This window comes from Anabrus simplex, chromosome 3 (genome assembly GCF_040414725.1).
Source record: "Anabrus simplex isolate iqAnaSimp1 chromosome 3, ASM4041472v1, whole genome shotgun sequence".
NCBI classification, from domain to species: domain Eukaryota; kingdom Metazoa; phylum Arthropoda; class Insecta; order Orthoptera; family Tettigoniidae; genus Anabrus; species Anabrus simplex.
The window spans coordinates 421,359,781-421,374,968 of NC_090267.1; positions in this window are offsets into that span (position 1 = coordinate 421,359,781).

Genomic DNA, 15,188 nt, shown 5'->3' on the forward strand with positions numbered 1-15,188 from the left:
AAGTGGTCTCCTGCACCTTGCACCGTGCAGTGCACGGGCGCATGCACCCTGAGAGGCCCTGACATAGAGACATAGTACGCCTTTACAAGGGTCAAATCGTGACTTCCATAAGCTACCCTGAATTAAAACCAGAGGATTTCGTTCCGATTATTATGAACGATGTACGACAAGAAATGTTGTGACGATACGACTACACGTTCATTTCTGTTGACAGCACACATGGATTAAATAAATATGCCTTTTAATAACCAGCCTCCTAGTCATAAAAAAAAACAAGTGCCAAGGATTTCCATGAGAGTTCATGGCACCATGAGTCGTCGGAGAGTCCCGAGGGTAATTGATTACGGCTGCACCTCATCATACCTAAACGAAGTTATTTATCTCTATAACTGAATTACCTTAACCAATATGATGCTCTTTTAATACCATCCCAAGCACTCTTCACCTTCTATCTTCAAATTTTTTCATCAAAGAATGTGAGAATAATACAAATTGCGATTTTGCCCTTGAATAATTCCAAGTAAAATTTCACGAACATCTGCAGTACATGTAACTAATACAGATATACTTCAAACCCCTTAGAGAACTCGTCAAAATAATACCGGTAACAAATACATGCTAATTGTTTCCGAGGGAGACAAATCGAAGTAAAAGCCATACAAAAGTACTCTCCAGCGAACCTAACAATATTACATCGACTCATGTTAACAGCTGGAATACGCATCCTCATGTGTGAACATAACAGTAGAGAGAACTAAATCACCGGGCGAGTTGGCCGTGGGGTTACGGGCGCGCAGCTGTGAGTTTGCATTCGGGAGATAGTGGGTTAGAGTCCCACTGTCGGCACCCCTGAAGATTGTTTTCCGTGGTTTCCCATTTCACAGCAGGCAAATGCTGGGGTGGTACCTTAATTAAGACCGCGGCCGCTTCCTTCCCACTCCTAGCCCTTTCCTATCCCATTGTCGCCATAAGACCTGTCTGTGTTGGGGCGACGTAAAGCCACTAGCAACAAAAAAATCAGAAGGGAAAGACGATGAGTTTCATCTTCTCAAATACACTGAGTGGCCAAAAGTCATGGGAAGACACTGAATGTGATGTTAATAACGAGTTGTTCCTCCACGAGCCCGCGAAATGGCAGCAGTATACGGCGAAGCATCGATTCGGCAAGGTGATGGAATCGTTCTGGAGCGATCTGGACCCACGCATCTCGCACTGCTACCCACAATTGGTCTTGTGTATTTGGCGCGGGGTTCATGGAGCGTACGCAAGCTCAACAGCATCACATAAATGTTCGATTGAATTAAGATCGGGGGATCTGGAGGGCCAATTCATGGTCTTCACTTCACTGGAGTGCTCCTGCAACCAACCGTGTGCCACCACAGGGCGGTGACATGGCGTATTATCCTATTGAAACATGGCATCTCCATCAGGGTACTCTAGGGCAAGAAAGGGATGCAGATGGTCTGAAAGAATGTCCATATAACGTGCACGTGTCTGCTCTTCCTGCAACCGGACAATGGGGCCTAATTGCGACCATGAGTACGCCGTCCAGACCAGAACTGACCCACGTCCCGCCTGGGCACAAACTTGTTGACACGCAGGATCGTCATCATCATTAGACACTATCGCGCGTCCATCAGGTCGATACAATTGGAACCTATTCATCGGCCCATACCACACGCCGTCACAGTTCCATGGTCCATTGCCGATGTTCGCGGGCTCAAGCACGTCGTTGAACGCTGTGTCGAGGTGTCAGCAAAGGGACACGAGATGGTGGTCGGCTGGTGAAGCTGCCTCCTTACAGTCGTGGTAGAAATGGGTTCCTGACTTCCAGCATTCAATTGGGCGGTAACTCAAAGTAGCCGGTTGAGCGCCCAGTATGGTTCCGCGGAGGCGACGTGATGTCCGTTCGTTAAACAACTGTGGTCTTTTCTGTGCGGCGATTTACGCGGGCGGTAACATTTTCTCTGCGATATTGAAGACCCACCATTGACACTGTTAACGTCGGAAACCCGAATTGGCGTGTAATCTCCGCAATGCTATGACCCATGCGCCGTGCGCCGATGATCATCCCACGTTGAAACTCGGTTGAATCGCGACATGGTGCCATCCTCGCGACACTGTTGTCTGTGACAGACTGCTCTGCTATGCCGCAGCCAGCCGCAACTCTTAGGCTGATGACACACGGAGCGGTTTTCGTCGAGTCGGCGGCCGCCTGTGATTGATACACAGAACGGTTTTTGCCGACTGTGACGAAACCACTGCCTGCTCAATCTGCACCTAAAATGACTGCTTATAAGCAGTCATCGGGTGCATATCGAGCTGGCAGTGGACAAAACACATTAGCGAGCGCGACATTAGGTGAGGAAGTTAGCTAACATTATATAATAATAAATTATTGGTCTTATTCCAACAGTCTCCTTACTCTATATGTCCTTTTACGTGTATATTATTGAATTTCGAAGATACTTCATGATATCTAATACAAGAATACCTACCAATGATGCAATCGCCGCGTAAATTCAGCCACGGCCGACTGGATCTATCGCTAGAGCGACGCATCGAGTCGGCCGTGATTCAGCTGAATGTATTAAATCAATGGCGCTAGAGCGCGCCCAAAGTCTTCAAACCGCTCGCTGCACCGCCAGCTAAACGACAGGCCGAGTCGGCAAATCTGCCGCCTGTCGGCGAGCACCGCTGTGCCTGTTTCATCCCATCTGATACAATAGAAACATACGCCGACTCGGCGGCCGACTCGGCGAGAACCGCTCCGTGTGTCATCAGCCTTAGGGGTCATACAAGGCATATTTTCTGATGGGACACCCCTTCCCATGACTTTTGGCCTCTCATTATAAGAAGGATATACTGTGATGGGTAGAGAGAGGAAAGATGAATGGAAAGCTAGAAAATGAAACAGTCGGTAAGCCTCGTCAAATTTACATTGTAAGGTTTGGAAAAGATGATGGTTTGATCGTAAAATCCAGAAATAAAAGATGACGGGGAGAGTCTGGCGCAAAAAATAGTCGCAATGTCAGACGCAGCTCAGATTAAATAACTGTCCGACATATTCTAGGAGTTCATGTGCAATATTTAAGTTGCAAATTCTAGGAGACTGTGATGCGTGAAATGAAGGTTACCACCTGATAGATCAGACTGTGTAGGTAATCCTGAGTTAATAGCCTTCTCCAGAGATGTCAACAATTGGGGTAATGGGCATTACGGAGCCACAGCTATGTGACCCACAATTAGCGGACTACCGCGACAGACAGCATGACAGCACATGACGTGAAGAGCCAACAGCACCTCACTATCTAGAAATACAATACAACTATTAAGAAAATATTTTCTGTACAACATTGTAAGTTATGTGCAGTGAGCCAATAAAAGGTTTTGTCTTCTTCCTGGTCTTCCTGGTAAAGATAAAACTTCTCCAAACTTTGATACTACCAACACGTGACATTTACGACATTGTCCTCGTTGATGCGAGCCGTGAACAAAGTACGAAACTTCAACGAGCATTGAACTCTGGTCTTCGATTTGCTTTTAAATTGAGTTTCGATGCTCACATAACCTGTTCCTTACAGGTATCTCCTGGCTGAAACCCGAAAGGCGACGGAAGTTTCACATACTTTCGTTGATTTATCGAACTCTGAAGGAAAATCTACCCAAATAATTTCTTCGAAATTCCATTTATTACCTTATTCTATAATTTTAACACTAGATCTGGCACTTTCCTTGCTATTCCCATCAACCTCTCTGCAATGTATAATAGATCCTTCGTTGTAGCTGGGTCACGACCGTGAAATCCACTTCCAGTTGCTGTCAGGAACTCTTAAGTAAATATCAAAATTTAAAACTGCATGCAGAGATTACCTGATGAATACCGCTCTGTGTTTAGTGTGATTTGTGACGTATGATAGGTTGTGTGATTATGGTAGTTAGGCTAGTAACGTTGCCATTTTACTGTACAACTGAAGAACACTGTTGTTCTTATAAATAATACTAGGTGATGTACCTGTGCTTCGCTACGGGATTCTCAGACTGACTAACTTTGTGTCTTTCTTAACTGAAGTCAACGTAGGTCATTACAGAAACCTCAATAGGAAAGTAACGATTAAAAGCAATGTTATCATATAAAATACTCGATCAAATGAAAAACCGCACATTTTCTCACTTTTAACAAATAGTATTACGGTGCCGATCTAACAGTCCAAAGTTCCAGAGCTGTAATGACCAGGACACAGACACCCGTGAACACTCCTCTGCCATTATTCCGTTAAATATGCACACTGCTCATTCCAATCAGCGCCTCACAGTAGGGATTGAATAGCTCGAATGCTATGATGAACCGGTGTGTTACGTACCAATAGTATCAGAAAATGTATGAACCAGAGGAACGCCATGCTAAAGAAGAATGTTATCTAACTCGCCAGCTACTTCTCGTCAATATACAGACAGACTGTTACACTCGATACGACCGAGTGAGTTGGCTGTGTAGTTAGGGGCGCGCAGCTGTGAGCTTGCATCCGGGACATAGTGTATTCGAACCCCACTGTCGGCAGCCATGAAGATGGTATTCCGTGGTTTCCAATTTTCACACCAGGCCAAAGCAGCTTCCTTCGCACTCCTAGCCCTTTCCTCTCCCATCGACGCCATAAGACATATCTGTGTCGGTGCGACGTAAGGCAAATTTAAAAAGTACTCTGTACGCAGCAGTAATCCTATCTATCGGAGATGATTGGCAACAGAAGACACAAAGCACATCACAACAAACAATGGTCAATGTAATGTTATTGTTGATAAATGTGGTGGGCTCTCTATATTGCAGGCCTTCACATTTAGTTTTCTTTCGACTCTGTGATATTACGGCGTCTTAAAAAGTCATTTATAGTGTAGACTGTAGTTCATTATTCTCCAAATATACATATCGACTTTATTACATCCTGTTTACCAATTTTCTCGTGACTCGGTGCTGATATGGACTTGGTAACAAAAATTCAAATTCATTAATATCTCTGTGATCATAGCCGGTACGGTAACAATATATGACATAAATTATCGGAAATTTAATACTATATAACTTTAGTTATGTAGTATTTATGTATACGATACATAAATATTTGAGAATAAAATTTTAGGCCTTCCCCTCAACTACCATTTCCCTATGCGTGAATAAAATTATTTATGGCCTAGATTATAGCGACTTATTCCCCGACTTTGCATACCGATTTGCATTAAGATACGACCAATAATAACATAAATATTTGAGAATTAAATTTTAGGCCTTCCCCTAAACTACCATTTCAGTCAGACCTAGATTGTAGAAACTTATTGCCGGACTTTGCATACCGATTTTCATCAAATTCCCTTTAGCCATTTTCTCGTGATGCGTGTACATACATACATACATACAGACATACAGAAAAGACGGAAAAGTAAAAAGTGCATTTCCTTGTTAATGTGGACACGACTGATACAGAAATGCCATCCTTTCTAAATTCTGAGCAATGTACAGACAGAACTCTTATTTTATATATATAGATTAAGATAATTTTTATTGTTATCAAGTAAATGTACATAGATCACTGTTCATGGCCATACTTGTATTTCAGTTACTTTATTATGTATCGTGTTTCGTTTAAGCATTGCTTATATTTTTTAGTTTGTATGTAACTTTTTTATTATGACTTTTAATCATTCTTTTTTACTTTAACATCTAGATTTCTTCTTATCTTAATTTGTTGAGCTTTGCTTTCATTTATCATTCAATATTCTCTATATGTAGTAAAAAAACATTAACTTAGTTATCCTTGATTTTATAATGAAATAGTACATTTCTTCTACGTATGTTTTATCTCGTAATTTACGTGAGTAGGTGTGAGGGAGCGGCCACGAGCCCTAACTTCACCACCGCTAAATTCAAATAAATAAATAAATAAATAAATAAATAAATAAATAAATAAATAAATAAATAAATAAATAAATAAATAAATAAATAAATAAATAAATAAATAAATAAATAAATAAATAAATAAATAAATAAATAAATAAATAAATAAATAAATAAATAAATAAATAAATAAATAAATAAATAAATAAATAAATAAATAAATAAATAAATAAATAAATAAATAAATAAATAAATAAATAAATAAATAAATAAATAAATAAATAAATAAACAAGTAAATAAATAAATAAATAAATAAATAAATAAATAAATAAATAAATAAACTTCCTGAAGTGATCACTTCCCATGGATTTCGCCCAGGTTTATGGCCAGATGTCAACGTTATGTGGTGAGATGCCCTAGCTATTTCGTACTTCTGTGGTGGCTGGTTGTGTGGTGAGTTGTGTGCACAGGAATAAATGTGTATTAAAACGAAAACAAACATCTCGTCCTCGAGTTATGCGGATTAATTAAACGCAGTTGAAAAACACTACCCGGCTGGGAATCGACCCCGTGCGCCCTCTAATCCGAAGTCCGCTACGCTGAACATTCGGCTAAGAAGTCGAACAGTGGATCATTAAGAGGATACATCATCTGGGCTGAGTGGTTCCGACGGTTGAGGCGCTGGTCTTCTGACCATAATTTGATATGTCCGATCCTGGCTCTGTCTGTAGATATTTGAAGTTACTCAAATATGTCAGGCTCGTGTCGGTAGACTTACTGGCACGTACAAGAACTCCTGCGGGACAGAAATTCGGCACCTCGGTGTTTCCGAAAACCATCAAGAGTAGATAGTGTGGCGTAACACGGTAACATTAATCAGTAGAACATCCACCTTATATATAAGACATGATCAAAATGTTTCCGTTTGAGGGCGTTGCTGCAGCGGACATGCAACGTAGCACGACTCCGTTGCGGGTATACAGGCTGAAGCGAAATTCGCGCACTCGGGCGTCGCAGCGCGACTCCTCACATGCCAGCAATAAAAAAAATGTCTCTCACAAAAGTTCGTCCTGCGAGTATATTCGGGAGAAAAAGGACGTTGAAGAGTGGCAATCTGGCAACACTGTAACCACATGTAGGGTAACTACCTCTGTCAGCACACAACAGTCGCGCTGTACTGTTAGTGCAGTGGATAAAATTCTGGGTTAGCATGCAGGAGGTCGAGGGTGTCGATCCTGGTTTGAGGCGTATGTTTTTTTTATTTCGTAAATGTAGTCCAGGTGGTATGGTTTCTGGCATCTTAATCGTCAACAGTGATTGCAGCGCGTCCTCTAGAAACCATTTGCACCTACATACTACGATCCTAGAAATGGACGAACATTTTTTCCATTGGTCAGGTTTGAAAGATGCCCTTTCCACGACGTGGGCGTGAATTTGTTCGCACCTCTTCATCTACTAGATGCGTTACAACGTGTTCAGCTTTACTATAGTTTGTAAATGTAGGATACATGTGACCTAAGACACGTTGCCTTACTGTATTAGAGTATGTAGTGTCCGATGGAAATTAGCAAATAAAAAAGTGCGCCTCAACCCAGGATCGAACGCTTGAGCTCTTGCATGCTAACCCAAAACTCTATCCACTGCACCAACTGTACAGCACGACTGGTATGTGCTGACAGAGGTAGTTACCCCACATGTGGTTACAGTGTTGCCAGATTGCCACTTTTCAACGTTATGTTTCTGCCGGATATACTCGCAGGACGAACTTTTGTGAGAGACATTTTTTTATTGCTGTCATGTGAGGAATCGCGCTGCGACGCCCGAGTGCGCGAATTTCGCTTCACACTGTATAAGTACGGACATAGTTTGGCAGTCGTGCCGTGCCGAGGTGCGTGCGTTAAAGGCGGTCACGTGAACTATGACGACCTTATTACTAAATGTGTCCGAACAGGACCAATGTGGTGTTATTGGTTGGCGAAGGACAAATACCGGTGGACACCCATCGGAGGATAAGACTGTGTATGGGGCAACATGTTTGACGAAAACCACCGGTGTGGAATGCTGCACCAAGTTCCGTGTGGGTCGCGTTTCGATACAAGACGCCGGTTGATCTAGGAGGCCAGCCTGATCCATTAAGGACAACAACGGCGATTAGAGCGGACCGACGCGTAACCAAGCAATTATCGCGCCTTCGATCCCCGAAAAAGAGTCTTGAAGTGTCGACGCTTCCTGTCGGACGATGACGTGCATTAGGAGGTTAAGAACTTCTTCACGGAGCAGGACGCTGTGTTTTACCGCACGGGGATCTTCAACCTTGTGCGTCGGCGCGATGAGTGCCTCAGTGCTCATGGCGATTTCGCCTGATTGGCATCCCGATTCTGGACTGCACGGCCGTCGAACGGAAATCTTTTTGATCGCCCCTTATATAATCAGATTTGTTAGAGATATTGACATTCTGATCACATACTCTTATATGATATTAAGGGGATTGTAAAACCATATGCTCGCACTTTTCGTGGGATAAATAATAATAATAATAATAATAATAATAATAATAATAATAATAATAATAATAATAATTTCGTGTGGCTATTTCTAGCCGAGTGCAGCCCTTGTTTTTTTTGCTATTTGCTTTACGTCGCACTGACACAGATAGGTCTTATAGCGACGATGGTATAGGAAAGGCTTAGGCCGTGGCCTTAATTATGGTACAGCCCCGGCATTTGCCTGGTGTGAAAATGGGAAACCACTCAGCCCTTGTAAGGCAGACCCTCCGATGAGTGTAGGCGGCATCTGCCATGTGTAGGTAACTGCGTGTTATTGTGGTGGAGGATAGTGTTATGTGTGGTGTGTCAGTTGCAGGGATGTTGGGGACAGCACAAACACCCAGCCCCCGGGCAACTGGAATTAACCAATGAAGGTTAAAATCCCCGACCCGACCGAGAATCGAAACCGGGACCCTCTGAACAAAAGGACAGTACGCTGACCATTCAGCCAACGAGTCGGAATAATAATAATAATAATAATAATAATAATAATAATAATAATAATAATAATAATAATAATAATAATAATAATAATAATAATAATAATAGAGATATCGATACGAACTTCACTTTTAAAAAAAGGCAAGTATACAGGTTTAAATCACCGGGACAGCAATGGTAAGTTAGCAAAAATCAGCATTATACCTGTTTCTATCGTACAATCAATCGTTTGGATTACAAACCAAACCCTATCAAGCGTGGTGCTAGTGTTGTGTATTACTCAGACGTGAAGCCTCCTTCAGCCTACACAGTATGCATACTCATTTTCTCCAGTAGGACTTTTCGAACGCTTTAAATGCTTCCATGCGGTCGTAATTGCGTAACAGAACAATTAACTAACGATTTTGATTGCTTTCATGTTCCGCGCGAACTCATATTGTACAAACTGTATAACTGCCTCTCCACTTTTCAGTTAGTAGTCATTACAATGAACGCGTCCTAATCGTGCAGACCATCGAACTGTATTTATCTCCAATGGTGCGTCGAATCGAAATGGGCGTAACATTCTATTGCTGTGCAAAACGATACATGGATTTGCTCAAACTTATGTATAATGCCAGCCATGAGACTTAAATGTTGGGAAGTCTGGACTTATCCAAAGCTTCGTGTTGGAAAGAACTATACTCGCAACACACTCAACACTTTACTGAACTAATGAGCTTACCGAACTGTCCATGCTATCTAATCACTACGAACAGAACTGGTCTGGACAAAAGTTAGCAGCTCGGAAACAAGTGACTCACTTATTGCTACAATGTTGCAACATGCACTAGTTCTCAGCACATGTTTATTTAAGGAGGGAGAGTGGGAAAGCCCTCTCATGAAAATGTTAATTTGACAGAAAATATATCTCAATATCGAAGGAACTTCTTCTGTGAATCTGTCTTGAGACAGGTATCAACTGGACGGCCTCCATGATTCTCTGTCCTGATCATCTTGCTTCAGTTGTTCATAGCTTCTCCCTTGCTTGACATCTGTTAACATTCTAAACCTTCTTCTTCCCCTTCCTTTTCTTTCATATATTTTGCCTTACATCACCCTCTTTTGAAGACAATTTCTACGTAGTATGTGACCTAACCAGGATATTTTCCTCTTCCTTATCATTTTCATCAGGTGTATCTTCTCTCCTACTTTTCTTAGCACTTCATCATTTCTCACTTCTCACTGTCCAATTAACTTTTTTCATTCTTCTCCACAACCATATTGCTAAACTTTCCAAATAACTTGCTTCTTTCTACTCCACAAAACACTTTTGCGAACCTCTTTCTTAAATCAATAGGGATTGCCTTAGATGTCGAAAGCCCTCTCACCTTTCCGAAGGCTTCTTTTCCCATAGATATTCTGCTTCTCATTTCTTCTGTACAGATTACATTCCATGTCAACCAACTATTAAGGTTAAAGTTTTAATATTTTTACTATTGATAACAGTTCCTCCTATTTCGGGAGGAAAAATATGTAACTCTTACAGACATTTTGACACTGAATTCAAATCTTGTTTTAGTTTTCGTACATCAGGGATAGATTAAGATCAATCCGATTTTTAATTTCGTTTAATATTTTAGTCAGACATATGGACATAAATTCAATTAAGAGAGCCTATAAACATTAGAAGAGTAACAGAAGACGATAGTTGAAGTGCTCATTTATTGTTCTCACTTTTTAAGTCATTCACGGGAATGTTTATAAATGCTTTAAAAAGTGGAAAATATGAACAGAAATTTTCCACCACAAACTTCCATGTCTTATTATTTTGTTCCTTTTTGTATTGAACATACTTCTTGTCCCGAATTACACTCCACCAATAATCGGCTAACATTTTGGGCATACATTTCCCCTCATACCGTTTCTCCATGGGAGCTATGACTATCTCCCTGGAAAGAAGTCTAAATGCCATTCCATTAAACGTACTTTAAGGACATATTTCATCCTAAATCTTTATAAGCTATGATCATTTCCTTCAAAGGCTCTTTTTTTAAATTAGAATTTGTTTTACGTCGTACCGACACAGATGGGTCGTATGGCGACGATGAGAGAGTAAAGGCCTGGGAGTGGAAAGGAAGCGGTCGTGGCCTTAATTGAGGTACAGTCCTAGCATTTGCCTGGTGTGATAATGGGAAACCACGGGAAATCATCTTCAGGGCTGCCGACAGTGGGGTTCGAACCCACTATCTCCCGGATACGAGCTCTCAGCTGCGCGGCTCTAATCGCACAGCCAATTCGCCCGATCACACAAACTCTTTATGATCTCTTCTACTTCCAATAAAGTTTTGTGTATCTTTCTTGAAACATACACAAGTTTGATTTTCTTTGTCAGACATACAGACATATCGAAAAGAAATTTTTAAAAAATATTCACAGAAATACTCACTTGGCATTTCTGAAGAATCCAAATAAAGGCATTTGAAACTGGTATAAATCGTTGCATTTTCACCGTGATTTTGAGATTAACATGCTGCACTACCTGAAAAATAGCATAAATTTCTGAAAAAAGAATCAGAAATAGTAAAGTTAATGTTGCTAAGTATTTCATTTTTTTTATGCAAGTACCTTATTTGCCACAAACAATGATACCACATATGATACCGGGCGAGTTAGCCATGCGGTTAGAAGCGCGCAGCTGTGAGCTTGCATCCGGAAGATAGTGGGTTCGAACCCCGCTTTCGGCAGCCCTGAAGATGCTCTTCCGTGGTTTCCCACTTTCATACCAGGCTAATGCTGTGGTTGTTACTTGATTAAGGCCACGCCGTTTCCTTCCCATTCCTGGGCCTTTCCTATCCCATCGTCACCGTAAGACCTATCTGTCGGTGCGACGTAAAACAAATAGCAAGAAAAAACACATCTTATGGCATGTATATGTATATATGTTCTGATTAATGGAATAGCGCAATTATGATTTCAGATTTGAATTTAGCGACGTAAATACCTTTAGAATTACCTACATATTTTCATCCCAGAAATGTCCGACTCATTGGCTGAATGGTCAGCGTACTGGCCTTCGGTTCAGAGGGTCCCGGGTTCGATTCCCGGTCGGGTCGGGGATTTTAACCTACATTGGTTAATTCCAATGGCCCGGGGGCTGGGTGTTTGTGCTGTCCCCAACATTCCTGCAACTCACACACCACACATAACACTGTCCTCCACCACAATAACACGCAGTTACCTACACATGGCAGATGCCGCCCACCCTCACTCGGCTAGAAATAGCCACACGAAATTTAAAAAATCCCTGAAATATAACCTTTGTAGAACAGTGTAATTACAACCGTACCCTAGGTGCTGAACTAGAATGAAGAGCTGAACATTTATTATTTTTTTAATGTTCCATTTTTTTATCAAAAATGTCATTAAATTTGTTCTAAATTAGAAACGAATCAAGATAAATACTTTTTCTAGTTCAGTAGTTGCATTAAGGCATCAAATAACTGTCCGGGAAAAGGATCTCCTTAGCTTGTATACTTCATGAGACAATGGGTCAGACATGTGAAATAGTCAATTTTCAGAAACTGAGTTCTTCCTCTACTGCTCTTTCTTTTTCTGAATTCTATGCTAACATTGAGAGTTCCATAGATGAATTCATTTCAAAATTGTAAGGCCAATAAGTAAAGTCTAACTATTTAATGATCCACTGTAAGCTGACAGCTTTCTCAGTTTCTTCAATCTTGAGCGCAAAGAAGAGTATATTTCCTTCTAGATATTTTCTCTTACATTCCGCAGTTTTGGTGGAAAATTACAAAAGTCTTCGGGTGAACATGCATTATGTATCATGAAGTTAGAGGGGAATCATTACAGAAGACGTCTAACAGACGGTTCTTCAAACATCCGCCACTAGCAACAAAATTAATTTATAAAAACTTACTAACCCTCGTAAATCATATTGATAGCCTTCATCTGTCAAATGAATGGGTATGCAACGACACTGTATTTGAAGACTACATCATCGCATATTTTTCTTCAAAAAAATTAAGGTATGGGGGCCAATCTCCATCTACGCACTTAATTTTGAACACTTGGGATTTCCAGTTTGCACGGTTGGTACCTGATATTTAGCCGCGCGCACACGCGTAGCCCATTTCCGTTGTCTTGTTGTGAGAGTTAGTTTTGTGCACTACGTAAAGATTCCGTATACAAAGTGGATTCATTTTTCATGCTGAGCTAAGTTAGTGCAGCCTTAAAATTAAGAGCCTGTTATTCCTAAAGTGAGCACTAATACGCGCATGAAATAATGAACTGCATTTCAGTCGTATGGTGTAGTTCCTGACGTGTAATCGCTGCAGTGTGGTGGTTGGCGTGAGTTACTGTAGCGGACATTATAAGAAGTCATGGAATGTTCGTAATTTCTTCCCCCTTACAGGACCTACTTTCGTACCACACACATAATCACCAGTGGTCTACAGTGGGTATTTGTGGCTGCAAGGTGAAATATACGAACACACACGTCTATTTTTATATATAGTCTGTCACTTCCAATCCCCACATCTCAACCATGACCATAGCTACATACACACAACCACTACAGTGCACGACGTGGGACTTAAGCCTACTGCCAGACACAATCACCAGTGGTCCGCGAAGGGTAGTTGTGGCTGCAAAGTGAAATATACGAAAATACACGTCTATTTTATATACAGTCGGTCATTTTCAACCCCCACATCTCCCACACCACTATAGCTACCGACACGAAATCATCATAGTGCACGATGGGAGATTCGATGCTACTACCACACACAAACACCATTGGTCTGAGACGGGTAGTTGTGGCTGAAAATTGAAATATACGAACACATGCTTCTATTTTTATAGGTTAGATGGCCACCTTCGACCCCTATATCTACCATACCACCATAGTTACCGATACGCAACCATCATAGCGCACGATGGGAATCTCGAGGCTACTGCCACACACAAACACCAGCGGTCTGTGGTGGTTAGTTTTGTCTGCAAGGTGAACTATACGGATACACACATCTATTTATATATATAACATATCAAATTCTTGTAAGGACGGAAGAAGTACACGTTCACATGCGCAATTTCCATAGATCTGTTCCATTTTCAAATGCACATCGACAGGAGTGCACTGTTCGGTTAGCTGCTTATCTCTGTTTGTACTCTATGAATCAGCGATCAGTATAATGTCATTACTTGTCACACTGGAGAAGAATACTTCCTTCATGAAGTCATCCAAACAGTCTATAAGGCACTACTAGTGCGTGGTAGCTGCATTCGAACCACTAATTTCAAAGACCTGTTCATTGTCAGCTGGTCTTAACGTCCTGTCGCAATGGGCCTCTTTATAGAAGACGCAAGCAAAAGGCTAATTAATATACAAATGAACGAACTGTTAAACATACTGGTAAAAAAGCAGACAAACAAACAAACAATTTAATAATCTTCGATTTTATTTGAAGTTTTTAACTCTAGCAATACTCTTTGAACTAACCCTAAGCCGTGAAAATGTAGTTTCTTTTTCACTAAAATTCGATGTTTCTCGTAAAGAAGTTACACGACCAGGCTTCTGAGTTGGAACTGGCCTTAGATTGTCATTCTACCTGTAACTTTAATTATTTTGTGTTACCGCGTGCTGCTACGGTAACACGCAGCACTCGCTTGATATTTTATTATTGGTGTATTAACGTGATAAGTGAATGAGTGAGTGAGACAAGGTTGCAGTTTTTTCATTGTTTATATAGAAGAAGCAGTTAAGGAAATCAAAGAGGAATTTGGGAAGGGAATCACAATCCAAGGAGAGGAAATTAAAATCGTTTTATTTGCTGATGATATTGTTAATTTATCTGAGACTCCAGAAGATATGGATAAACTGTTGAATGGTATGGACAGAGCCTTGGGTAGAGAGTAAAATGTAAAAATAAATAATTTCAAACCAAACGTAATGGAGTGCGGTCGAACGAAGTCAGGTGATGAAGGAAATAGGCCCTATTAGATTAGGAAATGAAGTGTCAAAGGAAGTAGATTAATATTGTTTTCGGGAAAGTGAAATAACTAACGATGGAAGAAGTATGAAGGACATAATATGTAGACTAGCACAAGCAAGGAAGGCCTTCCTTAAGAAATTTGCTCACTTCGAACAGTGATATAGGAATTAGAAAGATGTTTTTGAAGATATCCGTCTGGAGCGTGGCATTGCATGGAAGAGAATTAGCTCGGAAAAAAGTATAGAAGCTTTTGACATGTGGTGTTGCAGAAGAACGCTGAAGGTGAGGTGAGCAGATCGAAACACTAATGAAAATAT